Here is a 9,514-nt window from a genome sequence, read left to right as displayed (position 1 = left end):
TTATGGTGATCCGTGTTTGTTTTATTTGGGCAGTTTGACTCTTGACATTTTTAAAAAGTTTTTTTAGAAAGTTTTTTTCTAACTGTTATGGCATGAAAGTCAGGAGAAAATTATATTTTATGCTGTTCATTGCTTAATAAGTACACAATTAACATTTAGTTGGCGATATATCGGTAAAGCAAATAATTTAGAAAAAGCAGCACAGCTTCATTAGAGACAATTGAACAGGTGTTAAAGTAGACCAAGCACATTGAAATTCTTTTTTACTGGCACTCACACAGACATCAAGAATCCACATATGAACCTCAACAACGGTGAAATGCTTCATGCTGCAATGCATTCTGGGAGTCACGAATGAGTTTTGTATCATGCATTACAGCATGAAACATGTTACCATTGTTGATATTAATTTCATGAATCTTGATATTTGAGTGTGAATAAACTTTGCAGGAGTCGAAAGTGTTCAGTTTTTTTACCTCAAATTTTCTGATATAAGTTGTGCTCGCTCTCATCTACAATAATAAAAGAAATGATTACACATTCACTCTCACAGCAATTTCTTCAACACATTTAGTAAATTCTTCACAACATAATAATTACGAACCTGGCACAAAAACAGCCTAAATCATCAATTATGTGCTTTTGTGATAACCAGGGCCACACGGAATCCGCGCCCGCAGCTATCAGCGGAGAACTCCGCGGATTTCCGCGGAATGGATTTTAGCTCCCGTCATAGTTGTATTTCACTTTATGCGGCGCAAAGCGATGACAACATGATATCGTTAGGCTCGTTTGAGATGGCCAAATTCCGCGCATATCAACGCGAGATGCATGCCGGTAAGAAATGTGTCCGAATTACGTCCGCCTTGCTCTGATGTCATGCTGACGTGTGTCAAAAAACTCGCGACGTCCAGGCGGCTGTATAGGATTCTTCAGTCGGGCGCAGTTGCTCTCCACCGACTGCGCTGATCAAAAGCATGATGGGAAACGACTTGCTGACGACACAGCTTAATGCTCATTGGCTAAGAATGTTCGCTGGTTTTTAAGTTCACAATTTATAGTAGTTTATATAGTTTTATTTATATGTGATAATGAAAACACCTAGGTAAAATCGTATACTATAAAGGGATGTTTTAATGTAGCCTAATTAGGGCATGTGCTTTATTTTATTTGTTTCGTTTTAATTATTACTTGTTTAAGTCCTATTTGTTGTCATTTTTACTTTATTGTATTTTATGTTGGTGTAAATTTTTATTCAACAACATTATTCCATGAAATAAATAAGCCAATCTATCAAAACAAATGCTACATGCACACATATAATTATATTATATTACACTGTACAGCATCTTAACATGATGTGTTCCTTGTTTCTTACACCATGTAGGCTACATACCTCCACATGCCTTTTAGAAAGTCTGAAATGACTTTGAAAGTCAGAAGGACTGTACAAAATGACCCCTTCTTCAACAAAATTACGAATTCTATGGACGTTCATAGCAAAAAGACAAACATTTGTTATTAGGGCCACTGTGCCTTAAAAGCAACTTTTAATAATTTTAATAATAGATAAAAAGATTGTCCTCATCCTCATGTAAAAATAGGGGTATTTCAAGTGCATCTGCTTCGTCCGCGATAAAAACCGCGAACGCGATGTCTTCCATTCCTCACATTTACAGGAACACAAAAAAGCGAGATTCGGGGAGTGTCCGACTTACAAGCTGTTTTTTGACTCCTCCCCTTACTGCAGCCGCCTACGCTCGTCTTCATTTCAGGCGAGCAAAGGCGCATCTCAAACGAGCCTAAGGTATCACGAGAGTGTTTGATCTCGCGGTGACATGATGTCACACTCGATCGGTCTGCACTGCACGTGGCTCGCGCGCGCCCACTTGAGACTAAAGGCTGTATTGATTGCCCTTGCGGTTTTTTATTGAAACAAACAATTTGGTTATTTGAAGATTTTTTTTCCTCTTTGATGCTGATTGCAAAGTTGAACACTTGAGATTATAAATGATTGAAAACAATTCTGGTGTTTGTATTTATATTTAAATTACTTGTTTTGTTGTGTTTCTATCAGACTATTTTGTAATTTTTGTAAATTTTTAAACATATATTTCTGCATCCTTTTTGTGATGTACTATAAAAGAGACACGGCTTTGTATTGAAAACTGGTTATTTCAATTACATTTGTATTGTAAACCTCAAATAAAAGTTTGAAAATTATTATTTTTTATTATACTTATAATTTTTTCAAGGCCCAATCCCTCAGCTCTTTCTAACACATTAAATATCTATTAAGCAGATTTTTCAAAAAACTCTGCACGGAATTAATAAAAAAAGTCTGCAGAATCCGTCTAGCCCTGGTGATAACCATAACTCCCCATAATAAAATGAGCTACAGCAGTCAGAGAGAAAGTAACCTTAAAACTCAAGTCAAACTGCCCACTAAAACAACACTGATCACCATAATGGTGACATCAAACCAGTTATTATCAGTAAAACATGAACAGAAAAAACTCTGTTTATTCTCAATGATATGAACTCTGTATGAACTTATTACATTTGAGTCTTTTATATTAAGAGCATTACTTTACATAAAATGAAAACATGGACCTAATAAACATTACATTTGCTTATTTTATTTCTTTGCAATTTATCATTAATAAACACGTTTAAGTATTTTTTTTAAGTTATTCCAAGTTTTAAAAAATCAGTGTACATTAGTTTCATTTGCAAGAGAAGACATGGGAGGAGCTATGACATCACAGGTCTGTGACAGCGTTCAGTAAAAATGAAACTAATCCGATGAACAGCGGTACAACCTTAAGAGTCTGCACCTCTTCAAAAAAATATATTTGCGACAAAGACGTTCATGATCACAGCTGATACTCATTCACAGGTAACACAATGAAATATATGAGGAATTTCTCAGAACACGTTTCTAATGTTGGTGTTTTGCTTCAGGGTGTATGTCTAACTACAGCACATTAGACAAAACCAGATTAATGCACGAGTTAACTAAACTAGTTTCATCTACTGTGAAGTTTTAACAGAACATTTATTAACAAAGACTATTGTATTTGTTTGTAATATTTAAAGTTCATTGTAAAGTTTAGTGTGTATTGTGTGAATGGTTTAAAGACTTAAAGAAACAGGAAGTATATGCTATTGACTTTTGACAAAATGATAAACAGTAGGTTAAAATCACATTAAACAAGAGGAACAAAGCATTAATTATTTGATATATTTTAAACACACTTTACTGTAGGATGTCGTCTCATTTTTCTGTTTTTCTTTTAAAATGTTCTTTGAAATGCACATATGCTTTTGTTTTAATCCTGCTATCAATTAATAGATGAGACTAAATAATTCTTTAACTGTGCTAATGCCAGTACTGAGATGTCTCTCATCTGATTTGCTCGTTATGTTTTGATTTACATGCAGTAAGTCTGTATTTAATTTATGTATGACAACAGAAAGTACCATTGAGAAGGATGAATATTGAGTTCAATTAACTTAAAATTACTGGTACAATCGGAGTAGTTTGGATTTACTCAAAAAAGTTGTCAACATTACTTAAATTTATTTTGTTCGTACAACTTAAGTGTTATTTGTTCAAATTACTTAATATTGTTGCGTGGAACCACGTGAAACCACAGCTTTTTTATGTATATTCAACAAATAGATTTTTTGAGTGTACTTAACTTTTTTAAGGTAATCAGTTTCCTCAAAATGTTTAAGTACACTCAACTTATCCGGGTGACATGGGTCAGATGAGATTCTGTGAATGTGATTTCTTTGTGTTATGACGGTTTCATCAATAGCATTAAAGAGAAGACATGCAATGGCTGAATCATCAACATCAACAACAAAACCAAGAAGCACCAGGAGAGAGAATATGGATGAAACTCCATGTAAGTCAATCACCCAAATTGAATGAATAAACACTGTAAAAAATAATTTTATTTTCCACATATAATTTATCAGTTTAAAAAAAAAAAGATTTTTGATGTATTGTTTTAAATATGGTCAAAAAACATAAAATTACAGAAAAAGAAAGCACATTTACAAGAACAATAAAACAGGAAACATGTAATTTTACAGTGAATTTTATTTATGGCGCCCCAGCTGCTTTTTTACAGTGCATATTTAAGGTGTGTGATGAAGGTGTAATGAATGTATACTGTATTGTCATTAGCTATGCAACACTTTTACATCTTAAATATCGGAAATCACACAAGAACCTAATTTATACAATGCATGGCAGCATTATTAAGGACACACACTGTACATTCTTCAGGGCTCATGTGGACTTTCATAACATTACATAAAGTAAAAAAAAAAGAACAACTCTCTTCAACTTGAGAACGGGTGCATTTATTCATGCCTAGTTATAAATGTTGATGATTTCTCTCTGTTTCTCAGTTCTGTCATCGTCCAGTGTTTGTCTGACGGAGGAGCTTCAGTGTTCTGTGTGTCTGGATGTGTTCAGTGATCCAGTCAGCACTCCATGTGGACACAACTTCTGCAGGAGCTGTCTGAAACAGTGCTGGGACATCAGTCTCATCTGCTCGTGTCCCATGTGTAAAGAAACCTTCAGTAAAAGACCAGACCTCAAGATCAACACCACACTTAAACAGCTTGTGCTGCACTTTAAGGAAAAGTTCAGTCTGACAAGATCTGAGGTCATCTGTGACATCTGTGATGAAAGAAAGCTGAAAGCCCTGAAGTCCTGTCTGGTGTGTCAGGCATCTTACTGTGAAACTCACCTGGAGCTTCATCAGAAAATGACGTTAAAGAAACACAAACTGATGGATCCTGTGGAGAATATAAAGGACTATATATGTCAGAAACACGAGAGACCTCTGGAGCTCTTCTGTAGAGATGATCAGACGTGTGTGTGTGTGTTTTGTACCGATGGAGACCACAAGACTCACAACACTGTTCCTCTAGAGGAGGAGAGTAAAGAGAAGAAGGTTTGAGTTAATAACAACATTAAAACATGATTTAATAACCTGTTTACCTGTGATAAAATGTGTCTGTGTGTTGCTGTCTGTCTGCAGACTCAACTGAAGAAGACACAGACAGACGTTCAGCAGATGATCCAGGAGAGAATCAAGAAGATTCAAGACATCAAACACTCAGCCGAACTCAGAAAAGTGAGTTGAAGATGTTTGTGTTATAAATAAAGATGATGAATGAGAATGTCAAGCGTGTTGTTTCAGAGAAGCACAGATGAGGAGAAAGCAGCTAGTGTTGAGGTGTTCAGCGCTCTGATCAGATCCATTGAGAGACGTCAGACTGAGCTGCTGGAGATGATGGACGAGCAGCAGAAAGCAGCAGAGAAACAGGATGAAGATCTCATTTAAGATTTGGAGCAGGAGATCACTGAGCTGAAGTGGAGAGACAGTGAGCTGGAGCAGCTCTCACACACTGACCATCATCTCCACCTCCTACAGGTCAGTGTCTCTCTCTCTCTCTCTCTCTCTCCTCATGCTGAGGGATTTCTTCTCTCTCCTGCTGTAGATTGACCCATCCATGTACAGACCTCCACACACCAAGAACTGGTCTGAGATCAGTATGAAGAGTGATGTGAGTGTGGAGACTCTGAGAAGAGCTCTGACTCAACTGCAGGAGACTCTACATGACAAACTTACTCAAACTGGTAGGTAAATCTCTGAAAATGAGAGATATTTAGATATTTGAAACTGCTATGAAACACCCCTGTCTACCTCTAAAGAATAATTTAAGTAATGTACCTTATTCATTTAAGAAAACTACAGAAAAAGTCTAGATTTGTACGAAAATACAAAACAAATGATTTCAAACAAATAATATTTAGCTGAATTAATCTAAAAAGTAGATACATAAAAAGACGTTAACAACAGCAATACAACAATACCCTGCAAGTGGGCACTTTACTGGCCCACTTAGGGCTAGCCTAAGGGCCCCTTGCAGAATTTCATCGGACAACCATTATTGTGATCAGTGTTTGATTTAGTTGGGCTCTTTACTCTTGAAATTAATGTTAAGTTTTCTTTAGCTGTCCATGTGTGTTAAAACGCATGTTGTGGCGAATAGAACTAACATCGAGTGGGATCAGAAAACGGTAGTTATTTCATCATAATGATGCTCTTTAAAACACTGTAGCGAAACTATGATACAGTTAAAACTGATTAAAGCAGTGTTATGGTCGACTAACAGAATAAATGATTTTCACAGAATTGTTATATTTCTGAATCAGTTAGATATGAAGAATCGGTATATGAATCTCAACAATGGTGTCAATCAACAAAAGAAAGCTTCATGCTGCAATGCATGCTGGGTAACATCATGGTACAAAACTCATCCCAGCATGCATTGCAGTTGATCTGTTTATCTGAATGGTTTGATGATTGTCACCATTGTTGCGGTTTGTATGATGAGTGTTGATGTCTAAGTGTGTCAGTGATTTTCCATCTCCCCTTTGACGCAGATTGTTTATTTGTTCACAGCTAATATTATAAAAGCAAACAACTACAAATTTACATGTGTATAAATTCTCTTTCATTAGATTTCCTCGATGCATAAGTGTTTTTATTAAATTCCGTCTCAAGCACTGAAAGAAAATTAGCTTAATGAATGTCCAGAGTCAAGAGCCCAACTAAAGCAAACACTGATCACAATAATGGTTGTTTGATAAAATTTCAACATTTTTTCAACATTAATATCAAGTGCAATAATTAATTAATTAATATCAAGAGCCCTTTTCTATAACACATATGTTATATTTATAGACGATGCATTCTCAAGTCCACATTGAATTTTGCAACACTCGGCGCGCTGTGTAATGACAATGCAATCCAAAATGTTCAACCCGTGAATGTTAATGCATTTAGGGAAAATAACATTTGAATGATCATTTTGCAACAGTTTTGCTTGGCTTTCTTAAACACATATACTCAATCCGGGGAATGCATTTTAATTTTGCAACTTAAAGAGCGTTAAAATATGCATTTCAAAATACATATTAAAAGTAGTGTAGGAACGGACAAATGTCAATTGTGTTATTGAATTTTCACTTTGCACCTAATGTTGCACATATGTTATATTTAAAGACATAAATGCATTGTCATTTTACATACTGCATTGCCATTTTGCAAATTGCATTTCAATTTGATAATTGCTACCAATATGCTTCCATACACTGAGAGTAGTCTAAACACTTGCAATAATACTGCTATAGTTAGAAATCCTTGTTGTCTGTCAATAGTTTTAAGTTTCTTTGATGAACTTGTTTTTTTAATTTTGTGTTGACAGTGTTGAGGAAGATGCAGCAGTATGCAGGTACAATGTGTGATCTTCACTGTTCTCTCACATTCACTAACAATAATACTTGACATACACATACTCACCTCTACAGTTATAAACACATCAACATCTTCATATTGATTCATATTCTCTGATCTCTCTCTCAGTGGATGTGACTCTGGATCCTGATACAGCTCATCCAAATCTCATCCTGTCTGAAGATGGAAAACAAGTGAGACATGGAGACATTAGACATGAACTCCCAGATAATCCAGAGAGATTTGATAAATGTGTCTGTGTTCTGGGAAAAGAGGGATTCTCCTCCGGGAGATTTTATTTTGAGGTTCAGGTGAAGGAGAAAACTGACTGGACTTTAGGAGTGGTCAGAGAATCTATTAACAGGAAGAAAATGATTCGACAGACTCCTCAGAATGGATACTGGGCTGTGATTCTGAGGGATGAATATAATTATTGGGCTTGCGCTGGTCCGTTTGTCTCTCTGTGTCTGAGAGTGAGTCCACAGAAGGTGGGGGTGTTTGTGGATTACGAGGAGGGTCTGGTCTGTTTTTATGATGTGGACAACAGATCTCATATCTACTCTTTCACTGGTCAAACTTTCACTGAGAAACTCTTTCCATACTTCAGCCCATGTGCTAATGGTGAAGGTAAAAATTCAGTCCCTCTTATCATCACACCTGTTAATGGTGGAAATGATTAATTTTTTAATTGTTTTTAACAGAGATGCAGAAAACTGTAATATATTTATGTATGAAATTAGCATATTGTTTGGAGGCTTCTGTGTTGATATAAAAAGATCACGGTCGTGACAGAAATGACACCCTGGTGGTGTCAGAACCTCTGAGAAAACGCCACTGAGCATGTGTTCCAGCCTGGACCAATGAAGCACATGGCAACACACTGAATGAAAAATGATCAATGACTTTCACCTCATAAAAACGTATCCCTTTAAAACCTTATTTTATCTGTATGTGTGGTTTATTGAAGACATAAAACATTTACATGTGACAGTGACACACCGTCACCCTGAGCAGTTTTCATTTGCTCTCCCTGTTGGCAAGAGAGCCGGTCAAAACCATTGAATAGGCCCTGGGTGTGTTTGGCCTTTCAGCCTGCGACATACCCACACATTGATTACGGGACTTGATTTTGCCAAGTGGTTGATGTCCTCTCAGGGCAACACTTTTTTTTGACCTAAGGACAATATTTTTATAAATAAAACCTAAATCCACACCAAACCCTAACCATAACTTACCCCTAAAATCAGAGGGAAATGATAAATGAAAAACAATGGTCTAGAAGCACCTAATCCTGGTTGCAAGATGAAACTTAAAATAAACTGTACACTTATTTCTGAAATCTGTCCCAGGGTCAACATGACGTTATCCCAAGGATAACAACCACTTGGCAAAAACAGGAGAGCCGTGCAATGGCGAGGAAAACATGAACACACTTGAGAAAAGCAAGGACTCATCTCACAGCTGTTATGTGCACATGCACGTTTCTTAGGTGGCATGTTTATGGATTTCACACTCGGCTTGTGCAAATTCTCCACAAACTGTAACAAACACAATTCGAGGATCTGCCTTCTGCGCCAGGGCTTTGGCGGCAATAAGTGCCAATTACACCTCCTGCGATATAATTTGTGTCACGTTAGGAAAATGACACGGCCAAGCGATTTGATAATAATTTAACATCAACGAATGAGTCGGGGTTAAAATGGTGACCAGAGATGCATGAACTGAAGTCAAGTGTGAACATACCCATGCTTTCCATACGGCGGAGTTCTAGCCGAACAAGGCTGCCTTCTTCCAGCCTACAGTGTTATGGGCAGTAATGAGGATACAGTTGTTATGCGCAAATGATGATTGCACCGCTGAAATAACCTCCCATGTGAGATCTGAAGGTTCAACCATTTTACATCCAAATTGCTGCGAGAATCGAATGAGAATTTGTTTGGGATATATATAATATAAAAGTGCATGGCTCTGTAAAATCTGTAATGCAAACCCTGTGGTGTGTGTAGTTTATTATCTCATAAATGTGATCGAATGAGTCCAACTGTACCAAACACCATTGTGCAGAGATGACATTAATAGACGGTTCATTGAGTAAGTTGCAGTTTGGAAAAAAGGAATAAAAGTCCAGGGGTTTAATTTTCTTTTAAAGGTGTTAAAGAAATCTTAGGAATTATTAATAGACAAGC

At 36.5% G+C, this 9,514-nt stretch overlaps 1 pseudogene; it reads left to right on the top strand.

Moving 5' to 3' along the window:
* The first annotated feature begins 2,780 nt into the window (after positions 1 to 2,780).
* On the top strand, positions 2,781 to 8,284 carry LOC130562235 (E3 ubiquitin-protein ligase TRIM39-like; annotated as a pseudogene).
* The last annotated feature ends 1,230 nt before the right edge of the window (positions 8,285 to 9,514 follow it).

Source organism: Triplophysa rosa, linkage group LG1 (assembly GCF_024868665.1).
Source record: "Triplophysa rosa linkage group LG1, Trosa_1v2, whole genome shotgun sequence".
Classification (NCBI taxonomy): Eukaryota; Metazoa; Chordata; class Actinopteri; order Cypriniformes; family Nemacheilidae; genus Triplophysa; species Triplophysa rosa.
The sequence above is the reverse complement of the archived record's forward strand: the minus strand, read 5'-3'. Positions and strand labels throughout refer to the sequence as shown.